Raw genomic sequence first — 23,049 nt, forward strand, 5'->3', positions numbered from 1 at the left:
CACCTAGTAAACATTCAGTGTCTATTATTGTCATTGTTGCTGCTGCTGACCAGGACCCACGGACCAGAAAAGCTAAGTCTACTGCTTGACACCACTATGAAGGAGTTTACTGAGTAGGGACTAGGGAAGGAAGACACGGTGCTGACATGCAATATCAGACCCAGACAGACAGGCACTGGAAAGAACTCAGGGAAGGAGCCCTATTTGGCAGAAAGTAAGAGGTAGGTACCTTATAAAGGGTCACCAACATTGACAAAAAACAGCATTCATTGATTTATTCCACAAACTTAATAGCTGTCACTTATTTAACACGATGTGTGGAGCACTTTATGTACATTATCTCTACTTTCTCCCAACTACCTCAACGGATGGAATGAAGATTCAGAGAGGTTCATGGGCTCCCCCAAAATTACCCAGTGATTAAGTGCTTGACTTAATTCTAAGACTGGACTGTCTCCTGCACAAGCTCAATGCTGTGGACATAGAGACTGGAAGCTGTAGTCCCTTCCCCTGAGTCATTCTTCATTAAAAGAGGAGCAGGTTGCTAACAACGTGTTGTCACCAAAGCCAACATATAGAACCAGCTCTTGCAGCGTTTTGAAGGGGCCAGAAAAATTATCCATTTGCCCTTAAACACACTAAGCTGAGAATTAATGCATGAATTGGGGAGATAGAGGGATTAAGGGCATTGCTTAACAAGTAATTCACTCCCAAATTCAGCAGATTAAAGCAATAATCATTTACTCTTGCTCAGAGGTCTACAGGTCAGCTGGGTATTGGCTCATCTCGGCTGGGCTCAGCGAAGTGGCTCTAGATCCAGCTGCACTTGGCTCTGGACTGCAGGTTACCTATGCGTTCATCCAGGCCTCAGGTAGAGGGGTAGCAGCTCCCTGGGGACATCTCTTCGCATAGAGATGGGAGCAATGATGCTTCTTAAGGCGCAAGTGCAGAACTGGAACATGGTCCCTGTCACCTACACTCCATTGGCCAAAGTAAGTCAACAGCAGTGGAAAAGTTCACTCTGTCTTTTGTGGGAAGGAATGCAAAGCCACACAGTAAAGGGTGTGGACAAGAATCAAGGCCAATAATTCTGTCTACCAAAGACATTTTCTGACTTTAATGGGGAGTGGCTAACATAGAGGGGGTGGAGTGGGCAGAGAGGATCTATAAAATCCCACTAACTTTTAAAAGATTTGCCAGAAAAATTTGCCTATGAATAAAACACCACATTTCCTCACTTCTCCAAGGAGATAATGAAAGACAAACCCTCCCACCCTCCCACTTTCCTTTTCCTTTTCCTTAAAAAGTATACAAAATTGTAGGATGCCAGAATATTAGGCAAGCCTGGCTAGAAAGAGAGATCCCTCCAGTCTCAAGTTTCAACCATCTATAAAAGTAGCATTTGGTAAACGGCTGTGAAAAATGTGTTCTTCTACATTGGGGTCTCAGAGTCCCCGTTTGATGTTTTATCTACACCCCTATAACCTACAAACACCCAGACACCAGCCTAACTGCTTGACAAATAGGAACAAGCATGCTAATGAAACAAAAAAGGAAAGACCCTAGAAACATAAATCTGAAAGGACTGGGGCCAAGTTTTATTGCAGAAGTCAGGGTCAGCCTCTGGTGGTATCCCATTACTGGATATAGCTGTATTTACATTTCCTTGTGTTGGCTCTGCAGTTCTAATGATGGGGTTGTTTTTGAACTAGGGAGATACAGTTCCAATAGAAAACTGGATTGGTTTGTCTTTTCAATAGAGATCTCCCCTGGCATCACTTTCTGTTTTTCTGTCTTATTCAGATTAGCACCACAATACCAATTATTTCAGTTCCCAGGGAGCAAGGACACTAGGAAAACACTTTCTAGGGGTCCATGCAGTGTCTGGGTACCCCCTGCTCCTCATCTCTTACAGACTAAGGAAAATCCAACATCCAGGTGTCTTTTTGCCCCAAACTAGAGGGCCTACAGGGTTGTGCAGCCCTGAATTCCAACATCAAGGAGTTACAGATTTCCTACAGTGGGCCTGGCACTGATACCAGGCAAGGGAAGGTAGCAAAGAAAGACAAAGGTAGTTACAGAAAGTAGTTACAATCTGTTTATTAGGTTCTGAGCTGCTATGACTTTAGTTGCACTCCATCTGGGGAACTGGGGGTTAAGAGTTTGGGGCTTTGCTTATAAAAACACAGACCCAAATCAGATAATTCATTTAGAAGCAATTAGAATGCATTTTATCTTATTCTTTTGCCAAAGAGCACCTTATCTGAGCTTTCTTTTCTTTTTATTTTTCCTTCTAAGTCTCAAAAATATCTCTTCCTGGGTCAGAAAAAAGAAGAAGCACAGACCAAGCAGATTAGAAAAGGGAGTGGAAAGGGCACTGGGTGCCCACATTGTGCAGAAGGGAACTTGGATCCAACACCCACCAGGTGTCAGGGGTGGATAGACTCAAGTGTGCCCAACCAACCTCACATTCTGGTGAGGATGATTTCTTTTTTCCAGGACATATGGATTATATTAGGAGGCAGTTAAGTTAAGAGAGAGAGAGAAAAAAAAGAAAGAAAGAAAACAAAGTTAAGGTACAGTATTTTTCATTATATTGAGGCCAAGTTCCATTTTCTGTGTGTGCTATTAATATACTGTCCCTAGTTATTTAAAAAATAAATATTTTTTAAGATAAATAAATAAGCACTGTTGTCTAATACAGTGGTTCTCAAACTCTTGTGTGTATAAGAATCCCCTTGGGAGTTGTGAAAAATCCAAATTTCAATAGAGTGGGTCCAGAGAATAGCCCAGCAATCTCCATTTTTAATCCTCTCTCCAAAAGATGTGGTTCATGATGAACAGGACTCAAAAATGCTGATCTAACTTCCTCTCTGGTTTTCTTTGGTTTACCCCTATGTCACTTGGATTGCGGCCTATTTCTGCCTGTACCAGTGAATGACAGTACATTGCCTGTTCCTGCTTTTCAGAAACCATTTGCCTAACCCTGGTGACATTCATTCCCAGTTTGGTTCAAGATGAGCAAGATATCACCTGAGTTGTTAGAAAGGTAGACATGAGCCATTTTATCCCAAGATTCAGAGAAAAACATTGGAGACCTCTAGATCAGTGATCCTCAACCAGGAGTGACAATGTCTGGAGATATGTTTGGTTATCCCAAACTCAGGAGGAGGGGCTAGTTAGGAAGGTTGCTACTGCATTTGGTGGGTAGAGACAGAGATGCTGCTAAACTTCCTGAAATGCACAGGACAGCTACCGACAACAAAGTGACTTCACACAAAATGGTAACCATGCCGAGATGGAGAAACTCTTCTTTAGACCCAGCTATTCCTCAAAGGGAATGTGGAGAGTTTACACCCCTTCTCCATGTGCTCAAAAGGCATATTGAGCCCAGATGGTAGAGGGTCTTGAATGCCATTCTTAGGCATTTAAACACTGTTTTATATTTAGTAAGCTTAGAAGAATAAAGAAAATCACCCGTGCCTGCAAAACAATTAGCCCAAAGGAGATTAAGTCATAAGTCAAAGAAAAATGAATGGCGCGGGCTTCCCTGGTGGCGCAGTGGTTGAGAGTCCGCCTGCCGATGCAGGGGACACGGGTTCGTGCCCCGGTCCGGGAAGATCCCACATGCCGCGGAGCGGCTGGGCCCGTGAGCCATGGCCGCTGAGCCTGCGCGTCCGGAGCCTGTGCTCCGCAAAAGGGAGAGACCACAACAGTGGGAGGCCCGCCTACCACAAAAAAAAAAAAAAAATGAATGGCACCCCGTAGACATATGCATGTTGAATTTTGACACAAAGGAAACCACAACATAGTAGATCAGTGATTCTAAATGATTGATTTTAGCAGATATTTTTAAACTTGTTCAGATGTGGCCAGAGACATGGGTAAAACCACACAGTCCCTGCCCTCAAATAAATTATTTTCTATGAGTGGAGATAATGTTGACACCAAGAGCCATGATGTAGAGAGAAATGGACTCAAAATGGAGCATATGAAACTGCAGTAAATAGAACAGGGAATCTTGAATCTCCTGATGGGCAGGAGGTAGGTGAGCATAGGAAGAAGAATTGGGGAAGCAGGTATGATAGTTTTTAGTTTGGTCTTAAAAATAAGTCTGAGTTTGACCAAAGACATAAAAACAAGGTTAATCAAGCAATGATTCAGAGCCAACAAAGTACTGGGTGTTGATGGTGGGGGTGGTGATCCCAGAGGAGTGAAGATGAAGGTCCCATTGATACGTGAGGGAGAGAAGTGAAGTTGGCCCACTTTGGGAAAGTTTTGACTGCTTGGCTAATGTATAGGGCTTTATTCTGGGAGTAATAAGGGGTCACCCAAGTCCTAGATCCTAGAAGGCTCTAATCCCTAATCTAATCTTTTTTTTTTTTTTTTTTTTTTTTTGGCCATGCCACGTGGCTTGTGGGATCTTAGTTCCTCAACCAGAGATGGAACCCGAGCCCTCGGCAGTGAGAGTGCAGAGCCCCACCACTACTGAACTGCCAGGGAATTCCCCCTAATCCAGTCCTTTGGGCTCTAAACAGGGACAGAATGGCTTCAGAGTCAAGATTATAAATCTGAGACCGGTCCCGTGGAGGGGACTTTCAGAAGCATCAGCTGTGTGTCTCATTTTACATACAAGTGAGAAAACTGGACCTGGCAGAATATGTGTCTTGCCTGAGGACTCACAGTTCCAGCTGGGTACCTGCTTCCTGCTCTAGGACTTTCTCCTACACATAACTCCACTGCCGCTGCTTTTAAAAATTGAGAGTAGCTTAGACTGAGCCACACCGCTGACAGAAGCAAACGAAAATCAGTGAACCTGCAGTTAGCATGGGATGCCTCTACCCGAGACCATGGCCCAGCTGACTTACCTCCTTGCCCTCCAACCTCTGCATTTGGTTTCCAAATGAGAAAAACAAAAAGTCAAAAGATCTGGCATACTTTTCTTAAACACAAAGTACAGTTCACCCTATAAAACTCCCTAGGACTGAGACCTCAGGGCACAGTACAGGCTGCAATTTCATAACTGCATAATGTTCCTATTGGCCCTGGCAGGTAGACCTCACTCTACAAGGCTCATTGGAAGAGGGACCAGTGAGTTGGTGGGAGGTCAGAGATGAGCCTCCTCTGAAGAATGGTGCAGGTGGGAAGACTAGGGAGCCACCCCCACAACTGCAAGAGCGGCCAAAGTCCCTGGTGACGGAGCACACATCCTGCCCTGACACATGTCACTGTCACTGAGCCACGCCTGCAGGGACTAAGAGCAAGAGTCCATCAAGAAAGCTCCTGGCCTGGTTCTGTGCCTCCCCTTCCAAGCTGTGAATCAGGCCAGGCAGAGCCAGGGTAGGTCTGCCACTCAGCCCTTGGAGATTTCCTCCACCCTGGACCAGGCCCTCCCTGACCTGGCTACTCTGAGAGGCCTGTTCAGTAGGTAGCGTGGACAGCCACACACAACATGGCAGACATGGCCAACTTTATGGCTTCCCAAGAGGAGACCCAACTCAGAGCTGAACTTTCCAGACCATAAACTATGATCCAAGAAGATGGAAAATAAGCTAGCATAAGTGCGCATGAGCAAGGAAGGAAGACGGAGGGGGAGAATCCTATGCCCAGAGAGGAAATGCTGACTCTGGATCTGGGAGATGAGTGAGCAAAACACGCCTGGCTCTTGGATGGAAGTAATGGCCAAAGTAAGAGACAAAATACCAAGATAAAACACTGCCATGTGGCTAACAGTGTCTTGGTGCTGCGGCCTGGTGTCAGGCCTGAGCCTCTGAGGTGGGAGAGCCGAGTTCAGGACATCAGAGCACCAGAGATCTCTATCTCAATGCTAAGACCCGGCTCCATCTCAACGCTAAGACCCAGTTCCACCCAATGGCCAGCAAGCTCCAGTGCTGGATGCCCCATGCCAAACAACTAGCAAGACAGGAACACAAACCCACCCATTAGGCTGCCTAAAATCATACTAAGTTCACAGACACTCCAAAACACACCACTGGATGCAGCCCTCACACAAGAAAGATAAGATACAGCCCCACCCAGCAGAACACAGGCACCAGGCTGCTCCACCAGGAAGCCTACACAACCCACTGAACAAACCTTAGCCACTGGGGGCAGACACCAAAAAAACAGGAACTACGAACCTGCAACCTGTGAAAAGGAGACCCCCAAAACAGTAAGATAAGCAAAATGGGAAGACAGAGAAATATGCAGCAGATGAAGGAGCAAGGTAAAAACTCACCAGACCAAACAAATGAAGAGGAAATAGGCAGTCTACCTGAAAAAGAATTCAGAGTAATGATAATAAAGATGATCCAAAATCTTGGAAATAGAATGGAGAAAATACAAGAAATGTTTAACAAGGACATAGAAGAACTAAAAAGGAAACAAACAAAAAACGGGCACGGAGCTGCCGAAGAGACAAGAGACTTTTTCTTGCCTCTTTGCTTCCTCAGGCGCGAGGAGAGGGGATTAAGAGCACCGCGTAAAGGAGCTCCAGAAACGGGCGTGAGCCGCGGCTGTCGACATGGACAGTAGAGACGGGTGTGGGACTCTAGGGTTGCTGCTGCCGCCACCAAGAGGCCTGTGTGCAAGCACAGGTCACTCTCCACACTGCCCCTTCCGGGAACCTGTGCAGCCCACCACTGCCAGGGTCCCGGGATCCAGGGACAGCTTCCCCAGGAGAACACGCGGCGCGCCTCGGGCCAGTGCAGCATCACGCCGGCCTCTGCCGCCACGGGCTCGCCCCGCATCCGTGCCACTCCCTCCCCCTGGCCTGTGCCAGAGCCCCCAAATCAGCTGCTCCTTTAACCCTGTCCTGTCTGAGCGAAGGGCAGACGCCCTTGGATGACCTACATGCAGAGGCGGGGCGAAGTCCAAAGCTGAACCCCAGGAGCTGTGCAAACAAAGAGGAGAGGAGGAGGTCTCTCCCAGCAGCCTCAGAAGCAGCGGATTAAAGCTCCACAATCAACTTGAAGTGCTCTGCATCTGTGGAAAACCTGAATAGACAACGAATCATCCCAAGTTGAGGAGGTGGACTTTGGGAGCAAGATATACTATTATTTTCCCCTTTTTTCTTTTTGTGAGTGTGTATGTGTGTGCTGCTGTGTGAGATTTTGTCTGTATAGCTTTGCTTTCACCATTTGTCCTAGGGTTAGACCGACCTGTTTTTCTGTTTTTTTTAATAGAAATTTTTCTTCTTAATAATTATTTTTTATTTTAATAACTATACTTTATCCTACTTCATTTTGTCTTCTCCCTTTCTTTCTTCCTTTCTTCCTTCCTTTCTTCCCTCCTTCCCTCCTTTCTTCCTTCCTTCCTCCCTTCTTTCCTCCCTTCCTTCCTCCCTTTCTTCCTCTCTTGCTTTCTTCCTTCCTCTCTTGCTTTCTTCCTTCCTTCATTTCTTCTTTCCTTTCTTCCTTCCTTCTTCCCTTCCTTTCTTCCTTCCTTCCTTCCCTCCCTCCCTCCCTCCTTCCTTCCTTCCTTTTCTTTCCTTTCTACTTTTTCTCCCTTTTATTTTGAGTCGTGTGGATTAAAGGCTCTTGGCGCTCCAGCCAGGCACCAGGGCTGTGTCTCTGAGGTGGGAGAACCAACCTCAGGACACTGGTCCACAAGAGACCTCCCAGCTCCATGCAATATCAAATGGCAAAAATCTCCCAGAGATCTCCATCTCAACACCAAGAACCAGCTTCACTCAAGAACCAGCAACGAACAGTACTGGACACCCTACCCCCAACAAAGAGCAAGACAGGTCTACAGCCCCATCCATTAGCAGAGAGGCTGCCTAAAATCATAATAAGGCTACCAACACCCCCAAACACACCACTAGACGTGGACCTGCCCACCAGTAAGACAAGATCCAGCCTCATCCACCAGAACAGAGGCGCTAGTCCCCCCAACCAGGAAACCTACTCAACCCACTGAACCAACCTTAGCCACTGGGGACAGCCACCAAAAACAACAGGAACGACGAACCTGCAGCCTGCAAAAAGGAGACCCCAAACACAGTAAGATAAGCAAAATGAGAAGACAGAAAAACACACAGCAGATGAAGGAGCAAGATAAAAACACACCAGACCTAACAAATGAAGAGGAAATAGGCAGTCAACCTGAAAAAGAATTCAGAATAATGATAGTAAAGATGATTCAAAATCTTGGAAATAGAATAGACAAATTGCAAGAAACAGTTAACAAGGACCTAGAAGAAATAAAGAGGAAGCAAGCAACGATGAGCAACACAATAAATGAAATGAAAAATACTCTAGATGGGATCAATAGCAGAATACCTGAGGCAGAAGGACGGATAAGTGACCTGGAAGATAAAATAGTGGAAATAACTACTGCAGAGCAGAATAAAGAAAAAAGAATGAAAAGACCTGAGGACAGTCTCAGAGACCTCTGGGACAACATTAAATGCACCAACATTCGAATTATAGGGGTCCCAGAAGAAGAAGGGAAAAAGAAAGGGACTGAGAAAATATTTGAAGAGATTATAGTTGAAAATTTCCCGAATATAGGAAAGGAAATAGTCAATCAAGGCCAGGAAGCACAGAGAGTCCCATACAGGATAAACCCAAGGATAAACATGCCAAGACACATAATAATCAAACTGTCAAAAATTAAATACAAAGAAAACATATTAAAAGCAGCAAGGGCAAAACAACAAATAACACACAAGGGAATCCCCATAAGGTTAACATCTGATCTTTCAGCAGAAACTCTACAAGCCAGAAGGGAGTGGCAGGACATATTTAAAGTGATGAAGGAAAAAAACCTACAACCAAGATTACTCTACCCAGCAAGGACCTCATTCAGATTTAACGGAGAAATTAAAACCTTTACAGACAAGCAAAAGCTAAGAGAATTCAGCACCACCAAACCAGCTCTAGAACAAATGCTAAGGAAATTCTCTAGGCAGGAAACAAAAGAGAAGAAAAAGACCTACAATAACGAACACAAAACAATTAAGAAAATGGTAATAGGAACATGCATAGCGATAATTACCTTAAAAGTAAATGTATTAAATGCTCCCACCAAAAGACACAGACTGGCTGAATGGATATAAACACAAGACCCATATATATGCTGTCTACGAGAGACCCACTTCAGACCTAGGGACACATACAAACTGAAAGTAAGGGGATGGAAAAAGATATTCCATGCAAATGGAAATCAGAAGAAAGCTGGAGTAGCAATTCTCATATCAGACAAAATAGACTTTAAAATAAAAACTATTACAAGAGACAAAGAAGAACACTACATAATGATCAAGGGATCGATCCATGAAGAAGATATAACAATTGTAAATATTTATGCACCCAACATAGGAGCACCTCAATACATAAGGCAAATACTAACAGCCTTAAAAGGGGAAATCGACAGTAAGACAATCATAGTAGGGGACTTTAACACCCCACTTTCACCAACGGACAGATCATCCAAAATGAAAATAAATAAGGAAACACAAGCTTTAAATGATACATTACACAAGATGGACTCAATGGATATTTATAGGACATTCCACCCCAAAGCAACAGAATACACATTTTTCTCAAGTGCTCATGGAACATTCTCCAGGATAGATCATATATTGGGTCACAAATCTAGCCTTGGCAAATTTAAGAAAATTGAAATTGTATCAAGTATCTTTTCCAACCACAACGCTATGAGACTAGATATCAATTATAAGAAAAGATCTGTAAAAAATACAAACACATGGAGGCCAAACAATACACTACTTAATAACGAAGTGATCACTGAAGAAATCAAAGAGGAAATCAAGAACTACTTAGAAACAAATGACAATGGAAACACGACGACCCAAAACCTATGGGATACAGCAAAAGCAGTTCTAAGAGGCAAGTTTATAGCAATACAATCATACCTTAAGAAACAGGAAACATCTCGAATAAACAACCTAACTTTGCACTTAAAGCAATCAGAGAAAGAACAATAAAACCCCAAATTTAGCAGAAGGAAAGAAATCATAAATATCAGATCAGAAATAAATGAAAAAGAAATGAAGAAAACAATAGCAAAGGTCAATAAAACTAAAAGCTGGTTCTTTGAGAAGATAAATAAAATTGATAAACCATTAGCCAGACTAATCAAGAATAAAAGGGAGAAGACTCAAATCAATAGAATTAGAAATGAAAAAGGAGATGTAACAACTGACACTGCACAAATACAAAAGATTATTAGAGATTACTATAAGCAACCGTATGCCAATAAACTGGACAACCTCGGGGCTTCCCTGGTGGCGCAGTGGTTGAGAATCCGCCTGCCGATGCAGGAGACACGGGTTTGTGCCCTGGTCCGGGAAGATCCCACATGCCGTGGAGCAACTAAGCCAGTGAGCCATGGCCGCTAGGCCTGCGCGTCCGGAGCCTGTGCTCCGCAACAGGAGAGGCCACAACAGTGAGAGGCCCGCATACCGCAAAAAAAAAAAAAAAAAAAAAAAAAAAAAGGACAACCTGGAAGAAATGGACAAATTCTTAGAAATGCACAACCTGCCAAGACTGAACCAGGAAGAAATAGAAAATATGAACAGACCAATCACAAGCACTGAAATTGAAACTGTGATTAAAAATCTTCCAACAAACAAAAGCCCAGGACCAGATGGCTTCACAGGTGAATTGTATCAAACATTTAGAGAAGAGCTAACACCTATCCTTCTCAAACTCTTCCAAAAGATAGCAGAGGGAGGAACACTCCCAAACTCATTCTATGAGGCCACCATCACCCTGTGACAAAGACGTCACAAAGAAAGAAAACTACAGGCCAATATCACTGATGAACATAGATGCAAAAATCCTCAACAAAATATTAGCAAACAGAATCCAACAGCACATTAAAAGGATCATATACCATGATCAAGTGGGGTTTATTCCAGGAATGCAAGGATTCTTCAATATATGCAAATCAATCAACGTGATACACCATATCAACAAACTGAAGAAAAACCATATGATCATCTCAATAGATGCAGAGAAAGCTTTTGACAAAATTCAACACCCATTTATGATAAAAACCCTGCAGAAAGTAGGCATACAGGGAACTGTCCTCAACATAATAAAGGCCATATATGACAAACCCACAGCCAGCATCGTTCTCAATGGTGAAAAACTGAAACCATTTCCACTAAGATCAGGAACAAGACAAGGTTGCCCACTCTCACCACTCTTATTCAACATAGTTTTGGAAGTTCTAGCCACAGCAATCAGAGAAGAAAAAGAAATAAAAGGAATCCAAACAGGAAAAGAAGAAGTAAAGCTGTCACTGTTTGCAGATGATATGATACTATACATAGAGAATCCTAAGGATGCTACCAGAAAACTACTAGAGCTAATCAATGAACTTGGTAAAGTAGCAGGGTACAAAATTAATGCACAGAAATCTCTGGCATTCTTATACACTAATGATGAAAAATCTGAGAGTGAAATTAAGAAAACACTCCCATTTATCACTGCAACAAAAAGAATAAAATATCTAGGAATAAACCTACCTAAGGAGACAAAAGACTTGTATGCAGAAAACTATAAGACACTGATGAAAGAAATTAAAGATGATACAAATAGGTGGAGAAATATACCATGTTCTTGGATTGGAAGAATCAACATTGTGAAAATGATTATACTACCCAAAGCAATCTACAGATTCAATGCGATCCCTATCAAATTACCACTGGCATTTTTTACAGAACTAGAACAAAAAATTTCACAATGTGTATGGAAACACAAAAGACCCCGAATAGCCAAAACAATCTTGAGAACGAAAAATGGAGCTGGAGGAATCAGGCTCCCTGACTTCAGACTCTACTACAAGGCAACAGTAATCAAGACAGTATGGTACTGGCACAAAAACAGAAATATAGATCAATGGAACAGGATAGAAAGCCCAGAGATAAACCCACACACAAATGGTCACCTTATCTTTGATAAAGGAGGGAAGGATATACAGTGGAGAAAAGACAGCCTCTTCAATAAGTGGTGCTGGGAAAACTGGACAGCTACATGTAAAAGTATGAAATTAGAACACTCCCTAACACCACACACAAAAATAAACTCAAAATGTGTTAAAGACCTAAATGTAAGGCCAGACACTATCAAACTCTTAGAGGAAAACATAGGCAGAACACTCTATGACATAAATCACAGCAAGAACCTTTTTGACCCACCTCCTAGAGAAATGGAAATAAAAACAAAAATAAACAAATGGGATCTAATGAAACTTAAAAGCTTTTGCACAGCAAAGGAGACCATAAACAAGACCAAAAGACAACCCTCAGAATGGGAGAAAATAGTTGCAAATGAAGCAACTGACAAAGGATTAATATCCAAAATTTATAAGCAACTCAGGCAGCTCAATAACAAAAAAACGAACAACCCAATCGAAAAATGGGCAGAAGACCTAAATAGACATTTCTCCAAAGATATACAGATTGCCAACAAACACATGGTAGAATGCTCAACATCAATAATCATTAGAGAAATGCAAATCAAAACTACAATGAGATATCATCTCACACTGGTCAGATTGGCCATCATCAAAAACTCTAGAAACAATAAATGCTGGAGAGGGTGTGGAGAAAAGGGAACCCTCTTGCACTGCGGGTGGGAATGTAAATTGATACAGCCACTATGGAGAACAGTATGGAGGTTCCTTAAAAAACTACAAATAGAACTACCATATGACCCAGCAATCCCACTACTGGGCATATACCCTGAGAAAACCATAATTCAAAAAGAGTCATGTACCACAATGTTCATTGCAGCTCTATTTACAATAGCCAGGACGTGGAAGCAACCTAAGTGTCCATCAACAGATGAATGGATAAAGAAGATGTGGCACGTATATACAATGGAATATCACTCAGCCATAAAAAGAAATGAAACTGAGTTATTTGTAATGAGGTGGATGGACCTGGAGTCTGTTACACAGAGTGAAGTAAGTCAGAAGGAGAAAAACAAATACCGTATGCTAACACATATATATGGACTCTAAGGAAAAAAAAAAATGTCATGAAGAGATTAGTGGTAGGACTGGAATAAAACACAGACCTACTACAGCATGGACTTCAGGATATGGGGAGGGGGAAGGGTAAGCTGTGATGAAGTGAGAGAGTGGCAGGGACGTGTATATACACTACCAAATGTAAATTAGATAGCTAGTGGGAAGCTGCAGCATAGCACAGGGAGATCACCTCTGTGCTTTGTGACCACCTAGAGGGGTGAGATAGGGAGGGTGGGAGGGAGGGTGACGCAAGAGGGAAGAGATGTGGGAACATATGTATACGTATAACTGATTCACTTTGTTGTAAAGGAAAAACTAACACACTATTGTAAAACAGTTATACTCCAATAAAGATGTTAAAAAAATAAAGGAAACAAACAATGATGAACACCACAATAAATGAAATTGAAAATTCTCTAGAAAGAATCAATAGCAGAATAACTGAGGCAGAAGAAAGGATAAGTGACCTTGAAGATAAGATAGTGGAAATGACTACCACAGAGCATAATAAAGAAAACAGAATGAAAAGTACTGAGGACAGTCTCAGAGACCTCTGGGACAACATTAAATGCACCAACATTCAAACTGCATGGGCCCCAGAAGAAGAAGAGAAAAAAAAAAAAAGGGACTGAGAAAATATTTGAAGAGATTACAGTTGAAAACTTCCCTAACATGGGAAAGGAAATAATCAGATCCAGAAGCGCAGAGAGTCCCATACAGGATAAAGCCAAGGAGAAAACGCCAAGACACATATTAATCAAACTATCAAAAATTAAATACAAAGAAAAAATATTAAAAGCAGCAAGGGAAAAGCAACAATTAAAATACAAGGGAATCCCCATAAGGTTAACAGTTAATCATTCAGCAGAAACTCTGCAAGACCGAAGCAAGTGGCAGGACATATTTAAAGTGATAAAAGGGAAAAACCTACAACCAAGATTACTCTACCCAGCAAGGACCTCATTCAGATTTAACGGAGAAATTAAAACCTTTACAGACAAGCAAAAGCTAAGAGAATTCAGCACCACCAAACCAGCTCTAGAACAAATGCTAAGGAAATTCTCTAGGCAGGAAACAAAAGAGAAGAAAAAGACCTACAATAACGAACACAAAACAATTAAGAAAATGGTAATAGGAACATGCATAGCGATAATTACCTTAAAAGTAAATGTATTAAATGCTCCCACCAAAAGACACAGACTGGCTGAATGGATATAAACACAAGACCCATATATATGCTGTCTACGAGAGACCTACTTCAGACCTAGGGACACATACAAACTGAAAGTGAGGGGAAGGAAAAGGATATTCCATGCAAATGGAAATCAGAAGAAAGCTGGAGTAGCAATTCTCATATCAGACAAAATAGACTTTAAAATAAAGACTATTACAAGACACAAAGAAGGACACTACATAATGATCAAGGGATCAATCCAAGAAGAAGATATAGCAATTGTAAATATTTATGCACCCAACATAGGAGCACCTCAACACATAAGGCAAATGCTAACAGCCATAAAAGGGTAAATCAATGGTAACACAATCATAGTAGGAGAGTTTAACACCCCATTTTCACCAATGGACAGATCATCCAAAATGAAAATAAATAAGGAAACAGAAGCTTTAAATCATAAATTACACAAGATGGACTTAATTGATATTTATAGGACATTCCACCCAAAAACAACAGAATACACTTTCTTCTCAAGTGCTCATGGAACATTCTCCAGGATAGATCATAACTTGGGCCACAAATCAAGCCTTGGTAAATTTAAGAAAACTGAAATCATATCAAGTATCTTTTCTGACCGCAACACTATGAGAGTAGACATCAATTACAGGAAAAAAACTGTAAAAAATACAAATACATGGAGGCTAAACAATACACTACTAAATAACCAAGAGATCACTGATGAAACCAAAGAGGAAATCAAAAAATACCTAGAAACTAATGACAATGAAAACATGACAACCCAAAACCTATGGGATGCAAGCAAAAGCAATTCTAATTGCTTTTTCTAATTCTAATTCTTAGCAATTATAGCAATACAAACCTACTTCAAGAAATAAGAAAAATCTCAAAAAAACAACCTAACCGTACACCTAAAGCAATTAGAAAAAGAGGAACAAAAATCTCCAAAGTTAGCAGAAGGAAAGAAATCATAAAGATCAGATCAGAAATAAATGAAAAAGAAATGAAGAAAACAATAGCAAAAATCCATACAAGTAAAAGCTATTTTTTGAGAAGATAAACAAAATTGATAAACCACTACCAGACTCATCAAGAAAAAAGGGAGAAGACTCAAATCAACAGAAATAGAAATGAAAAATAAGTAACAACTGACACAGCAGAAATACAAAGGATCATGAGAGATTACTACAAGCAACTATACACCAAAGAAATGGACAGCCTGGAAGAAATGGATAAATTCTTAGAAAAGCACAACATTCCGAGACTGAACCAGGAAGAAATAGAAAATGTAAACAGACCAATCACAAGAACTGAAATTGAAATTGTGATTAAAAATCTTCCAACAAACAAAAGCCCAGGACCAGATGGCTTCACAGGCGAATTCTATCAAATATTTAGAGAAGAGCTAACACACTTATCCTCCTGAAAGTCTTCCAAAACATAGCAGAGGGAGGAACACTCCCAAACTCATTCCATGAGGCCACCATCACCCTGATACCAAAACCAGACAAAGATGTCACAAAGAGAGAAAACTACAGGCCAATATCACTGATGAACATAGAGGTAAAAATCCTCAACAAAGGGCTTCCCTGGTGGCGCAGTGGTTGAGAATCCGCCTGCCGATGCAGGAGACACGGGTTCGTGCCCCGGTACGGGAAGATCCCACATGCCGCGGAGCAACTAAGCCCGTGAGCCATGGCCGCTGGGCCTGCGCGTCCAGAGCCTGTGCTCCGCAACGGGAGAGGCCACAACGGTGAGAGGCCCGCATACTGGGAAAAAAAAAAAAAAAAAAAAATCCTCAACAAAATACTAGCAAAAAGGATCCAACAGCACATTAAAAGGATCATACACCATTATCAAGTGGGGTTTATCCCAGACAGGCAAGGATTCTTCAATATACGCACATCAATTAATGTGATAAACCATATTAACAAATTGAAGGAGAAAAACTATATGATCATCTCAATAGATGCAGAAAAAGCTTTCAACAAAATTGAACACGCATTTATGATAAAAACCCTCCAGAAAGTAGACATACAGGGAACTTACCTCAACATGATCAAGGTCATATATGACAAACCCACAGCCAACATCATTCTCAATGGTGAAAAACTGAAACCATTTCCTCTAAGATCAGGAACAAGACAAGCTTTTCCACTCTCACCACTATTATTCAACATAGTTTTGGAAGTTCTAGCCACAGCAGTCAAAGAAGAAAAAGAAATAAAAGGAATCCAAATCGGAAAAGAAGAAGTAAAGCTGTCACTGTTTGCAGATGACATGATACTATACATAGAGTATCCTAAAGATGCTACCAGAAAACTACTAGAGCTAATCAGTGAATTTGGTAAAGTCACGGGATACAAAATTAACGCACAGAAATCTCTTGCATCCTTATACACTAATAATGAAAAATCTGAAAGAGAAATTAAGGAAACACTCCCATTTACCACTGCAACAAAAAGAATAAAATAATTAGGAATAAACCTACCTAAGACAAAAGACCTGTATGCAGAAAACTATAAGACACTGATGAAAGAAGTTAAAGATGATACAAACAGATGGAGAGATATACCATGTTCTTGGATTGGAAGAATCAACATCGTGAAAATGATTATACTACCCAAAGCAATCTATAGATTCAATGCAATCCCTATCAAACTACCAATGGCATTTTTCACAGAACTAGAATAAAAAATTTCAGAATTTGTATAGAAACACAAAAGACCCTGAATAGCCAAAGCAATCTTGAGAAAGAAAAGCAGAGCTGGAGGAATCAGGCTCCTGGACTTTGGACTATCCTACAAGGCTACAGTAATCAAGACAGCATGGTACTGGCACAAAAACAGAAATATAGATCAATGGAACAGGAGAGAAAGCCCAGAGATAAACCCATGCACCTATGGTCACCTTATCTTTGATAAAGGAGGCAAGAATATACAATGGAGAAAAGACAGCCTCTTCAATAAGGGGTGCTGGGAAAACAGGACAGCTACATGTAAAAGAATGAAATTAGAACACTCCCTAACACCATACAAAAAATTACTCAAAATGGATTAAAGACCTAAATGTAAGGCCAGACACTATAAAACTCTTAGAGGAAAACATAGGAAGAACACTCTTTGTCATAAATCACAGAAAGATCTTTTTGACCCACCTCCCGGAGTAATGGAAATAAAGACAAAAATAAACAAATAGGACCTAATGAAACATAAAAGCTTTTGCACAGCAAAGGAAACCCTAAACGAGATGAAAAGACAACCCTCAGAATGGGAGAAAATATTTGCAAATGAAGCAACGGACAAAGGATTTATCTCCAAAACACACAAGCAGCTCATGCAGCTCAATAACAAAAAAGCAAAGAACCCAATCCAAAAATGGGCAGAAGACCTAAATAGACATTTCTCCAAAGAAGATATACAGATTGCCAAGACACACGAAAGGATGCCCAACATCGCTAATCATTAGAGAAATGCAAGTCAAAACTACAATGAGGTATCACCTCACAACGGTCAGAATGGCCATCATCAAAAAATCTACAAACAATAAATGCTGGAGGGTTTCCCTGGTGGTGCAGTGGTTGAGAATCTGCCTGCTAATGCAGGGGACACGGGTTCGAGCCCTGGTCTGGGAGGATCCCACGTGCTGTGGAGCAACTAGGCCTGTGAGCCACAACTACTGAGCCTACGCGCCTGGAGCCTGTGCTCCGCAACAAGACAGGCTGCGATAGTGGGAGGCCTGCGCACCGCGATGAGGAGTGGCCTCCACTTGTCGCAACTAGAGAAAGCCCTCACACAGAAACAAAGACCCAACACAGCAAAAATAAGTAAATTAATTAATAAACTCCTACCCCCAACATCTTCTTTAAAATAAAATTTAAAAAATACTGGAGAGGGTGTGGAGAAAAGGGAACCCTCTTGCACTGTTGGTGGGAATGTAAATTGATACAACCACTGTGGAGAACAGTATGGAGGCTCCTTAAAAATCTAAAAATAGAACTACCATATGACCCAGCAATCCCACTACTGGGCATATACCCTGAGAAAACGATAATTCAAAAAGCATCATGTACCACAATGTTCATTGCAGCACTATTTACAACAGCCAGGATATGGAAGCAACCTACGTGTTCATCCACAGACGAATGGATAAAGAAGATGTGGCACATACATACAATGGGATATTACTCAGCCATAAAAAGAAACAAAATTGAGTTATTTGTAGTGAAGTGGATGGACCTAGAGTCTGTCATACAGAGTGAAGTAAGTAAGAAAGAGAAAAACAAATACTGTATGCTAACACATATATAGGGAATCTGAAAAAAAACATCGTTCTGATGAACCTAGGGGCAGGACAGGAATAAAGATGTAGATGTAGAGAATGGACTTGAGGACACGGGAGGGGGAAGGGTAAGCTGGGACGAAGTGAGAGAGTGGCACGGACATTTATACACTACCAAATGTAAAATAGCTAGCTAGTGGGAAGCAGCCGCATAGCACAGGGAGATCAGCTCGGTGCTTTGTGACCACCTAGAGGGGTGGGATAGGGAGGGTGGGAGGGAGACAAATGAGGGAGGGGATATGGGGATATATGTATATTTACAGCTGATTCACTTTGTCATACAGCAGAAACTAACACAACATTGTAAAGCAGTTATACGTCAATAAAGATGTTTAAAAACAAAAAAGAATCCTATGCCCAACCCATTCAAATCACAAAATGTTTATAGCATACAAGGGAAACAGAAAAACCTTGTAATATATAGAAAGTAGAAAACCTCAATATTCTAACATACAGAAGAGGTCCCATTTTACTACGCATGGGTTCACACAACATTTGTAGCAGCAGCAAGAGGGAAAACAGTTAATCCACCCTTGAAATTCCACTTCCTTTGAAAAATCTTCCCTAATCTCGGTAATCCGCACAGACCTCCCCTTTATGTGCCTGAGTCTCTAAAGGCTCTGCCTATGTTTGTCTTGTCTGCTTGGGTCAGTCGGGGTGTAGGCAGCAGGAGACATGGCTCAAGTCTCAGTCAGGTCACCAAGATCAGAACAGATGTTGAGTGAAAAACCCAGGGGGAGGGAGAGAGGAAGAGAGAGAAAGAGAAAATGAGGCACTTCCCCTCTATGTCAGAGCAGAGGATGGGTGGAAAATCCAGGGAGACAAATGCATCTTGAGGAGTTGAGTATCTAAAATGGAAGCAGGAAAGGTCCAGAGCTCAGCAGGTCAGAGAAGTTGAAGAAAAGAGTCCCACAGAACGGGAACCTCAAACTTAGGGCCGATCCCAGGGCAGAGGCCCTTATCTCTCTGCCTTTGTGTGAAATCATTCCTGCTATCATTTGTTCATCCTTGGCCCACAGAAGGAGACAGACATAGACATCGTTACGGTACTTTGAATGTGGGGAGTGCGGGGTGCCATGTTAAAGGTGCAGGCAGTCAGTATTTTAAATAAGCCCATCGCGCTTGATTGGGACACCTGTAAAGGTGCAAAGACTAAACAGAGTGAAGTAAGTCAGAAAGAGAAAAACAAATACCGTATGCTAACACATATATATGGAATCTTAAAAAAAAAAAAAAAGGGTCATGAAGAACCTAGGGGCCAGATGGGAATAAAGACACAGACCTACTAGAGCATGGACTTGAGCACATGGGGAGGGGGAAGGGTAAGCTGGGACGAAGTGAGAGAGTGGCATGGACATATATACACTACCAAACGTAAAATAGCTAGCTAGTGGGAAGCAGCTGCACAGCACAGGGAGATCAGCTCAGTGCTTTGTGACCACCTAGAGGGGTGGGATAGGGAGGGTGGGAGGGAGACGCAAGAGGGAGGAGATATGGGGATGTATGTATATGTATAGCTGATTCACTCTGTTATAAAGCAGAAACTAACACACCATTGTAAAGCAATTACACTCCAATAAAGATGTTTAAAAAAAATAAGAAAAATAGCAGGCTCCTACCATATCCCTAAGTTTCCAGGTCCTAAAAACATAAGTGTGAAACTACAAAAACTTTATAAAGGAATAAACAGAAAAACATCTCTTACACCCTAAAAACAACATAGATGTCTTAAACGTCTATCCCCCAGTACTTCGCTGCATTGCATGCCTGATCAAAGAGATGAACAATTTAAAATCAGTCACTCGTTGTTTCGATGCCAAAACTTTTGTTCCAGTCAGTCACTATGAAATTGTCATTCAGTCAACAAATATTTATTGACTGCCTGCTGTGCACCAAGCACAGTGCAAGGCTCTGTGAATGTGGGGGAATAAAACCAAGAATCAGTCCCTGACATCAGGAAGCTTCCCATCCAGCCTAATGGAAATTTCCTTCCTTCCTTCCTTCCTTCCTCCCTCCCTTCCTTCCCTATATTTCCATTGTCTTGGAAGAGTAATGTTCATAGTTTCAGGTTAAATCTCATCACAAGTTTTCTCTATAGCAAAATTATTACTACAACCCTTACAGACCCAAATTGTTACTTTTCTTTGTTGCTCAACCTCTAATAAATAGAATGTAAGGATGTTATTGACACTTCAAAATCACAAGTGAAAAATGTAAATAATTATAAAATGAAGGACCCAAGAAAAAGTAGTCAAATGTTAACCTCCCTTAAAAGCTTTTAAAGTCATACCTGAAATGTTTTTTAAAATGTATATTCTTTTATATCTCTCTCTCTATCCACACACCTTCATCTAGATAGATAGATAGATATATACATGCATACATATAGGTGGTTTTCTTTGTGTCCTTGGAATGTATATCACTGCCCTGAAAGCTGAGAATATTAGAACTCAGAAAACTTGGGAGATGATGAAACTGAATTTCAGATAATCACTTAGTCATCATCAAACACTCAGTTTAAGAACTAGAACTCATGTCTGTTGACTACCAGCAAAGAAAAGTTTCCATCAACATCATTTTAGGGGGTTATTCAAATCTAAAAGTAAGACTGGCACCTAGAAAATGTACAGTTTTGCTTTCATAGAGCAACTAAGAAGAGACTCCAAAAGTGTGATCATTTTAACTAGCAAAATAAAGGTCAAATGAACAATGAATTCTAAATTATTCTACTTATATTGTTCAGCTAGTGACTATCGTAATAATTGTCTCTTTTGTGTATTTCCTAGAATTTGGAGTTGGCTTTCTAAAAAGCTAACTAATTCATTTTAAAATAAATCCAAAAAGGAATACGAATTAGTGTTGAGACTTTAATTATGTGAGACTTCAGCCACTGGTTGTATTGTGTGGACCTTTTACATAGTGCGTCCTCGTAGCTCTAGTGCCTTTTAGGGTTTGGTCCAGAGGGAAAAGCCATGTAAGCACAATCTCTGCTTGACAGTCACCTTTGATATAATACTCTGCTTGTAAAGCCTGATTTTAAAAAATAGATATTGTAGTAGAATACAACTGACCTCAGAAATGTCATATTAACAGCTTAGTAAAAAAAAAAAAGAAGTCCCGAGTGCTGCCATGGTGAGAAGGGATGTTTTCAAAGATGCCATAGATGAATAATTTATCGAAAAGAAAGAGTGAAATCCACAGAATGTCAAGCAAATCGAAGTGTACTTTAAAAGACTTTAAGGTAAAGAAACAGCGGAGTATTTATTTTCAAGTAAAGAAAAAGGCCTGTGACCAATAGAGGCACACCCAATATTTCAGGGCCAGTACTGCAAGGTGCATGTTTGTTTTTATGCAAATTTAATACCAAATGTACATCTTATTGTCCATGTAAAAGGACTGGCCAAGATTTTACAAACTTAACCCTGTGTCCTAAGAGTGAGAAGGTGAGAAACAGATCAGAAAAAAAAGTGAGATATTTGTCATAATTATTCAAGTTCCCTTACAACAAGAAAGTTATCTCAGTCCTGTGTGTTTTAGACTGAATAAGCTAGGTTGTGCTGTGATAACAAACACTTCCCTAAATCTCAGTGGTTTCGCCCAGAAAGGCTTACTTCTCAGTCCCACAAGGCCTCTGCCTGTACAAGGGTCCTCCAAGGCAGCCTAAGACTCAGTCTGCTGCATCCCATAGCTATGAAACTGGGAACACATAGTTTTAAGGTCACCATGGCAACGGAAGAGAAAGCTCAAGGAAGCACATCAGCTTTTTAAAAATTATTTTAATTTTTTTATTGAAGTATAGTTGATTTACAATGAATGTTTCAGTGTACAGTAAAGTGATTCTATCATATATATATGTGTGTGTATATATATATATATATATGTATTCTTTTTCAGATTCTTTTCCATTATAGATTATTACAAGATATTGAATGTAGTTCCCTGTGCTATACTATTTTATATATAGTAGTGTGTATATGTTTAACCCAAATTCCTAATTTATCTCCTCCACCTTTTCCCCTTTGGTAACTATAAATTTGTTTTCTATGTCTGTGAGTCTATTTCTGTTTTGTAAATAAGTTCATTTGTATCAGCTTTTAAATGTTTCAGCCTATGGGCCATCTACGTGAAGGGGGGCTGAGATGTGGGGAGCATGTGTATCTACAATGAGGAGTAAATGTTTGTTTCACCCTCTCACCCTCATCTGCCTCCATCAGAATGTATGCTGGGGGAAGCTGAAGGCTAAGCCCCTCTTTCTCCTCAGGAGATTTTCTCCAGCCCCCTCTTAACTTGTTATATAGACTCTGATCAGTGCTAAGAACTGATTAGTTCATACCCACAACAAATTCCTCCAGAGTCCCTTTGCCTTCCTGGGATGCTCAAGCCCTCTTTCTTTTTGAAGAGCCTTCATAGCAGACTTCAGTGTTTCTCAGCCTGTAAAAGGATCAGGCTCCGATGCGCTGGCCTGCTGTCAGCTCTTGCGGTGCCTACACATTTCCCAGCTCCGGGGA

This window comes from Kogia breviceps, chromosome 2 (assembly GCF_026419965.1).
Source record: "Kogia breviceps isolate mKogBre1 chromosome 2, mKogBre1 haplotype 1, whole genome shotgun sequence".
NCBI classification, from domain to species: domain Eukaryota; kingdom Metazoa; phylum Chordata; class Mammalia; order Artiodactyla; family Physeteridae; genus Kogia; species Kogia breviceps.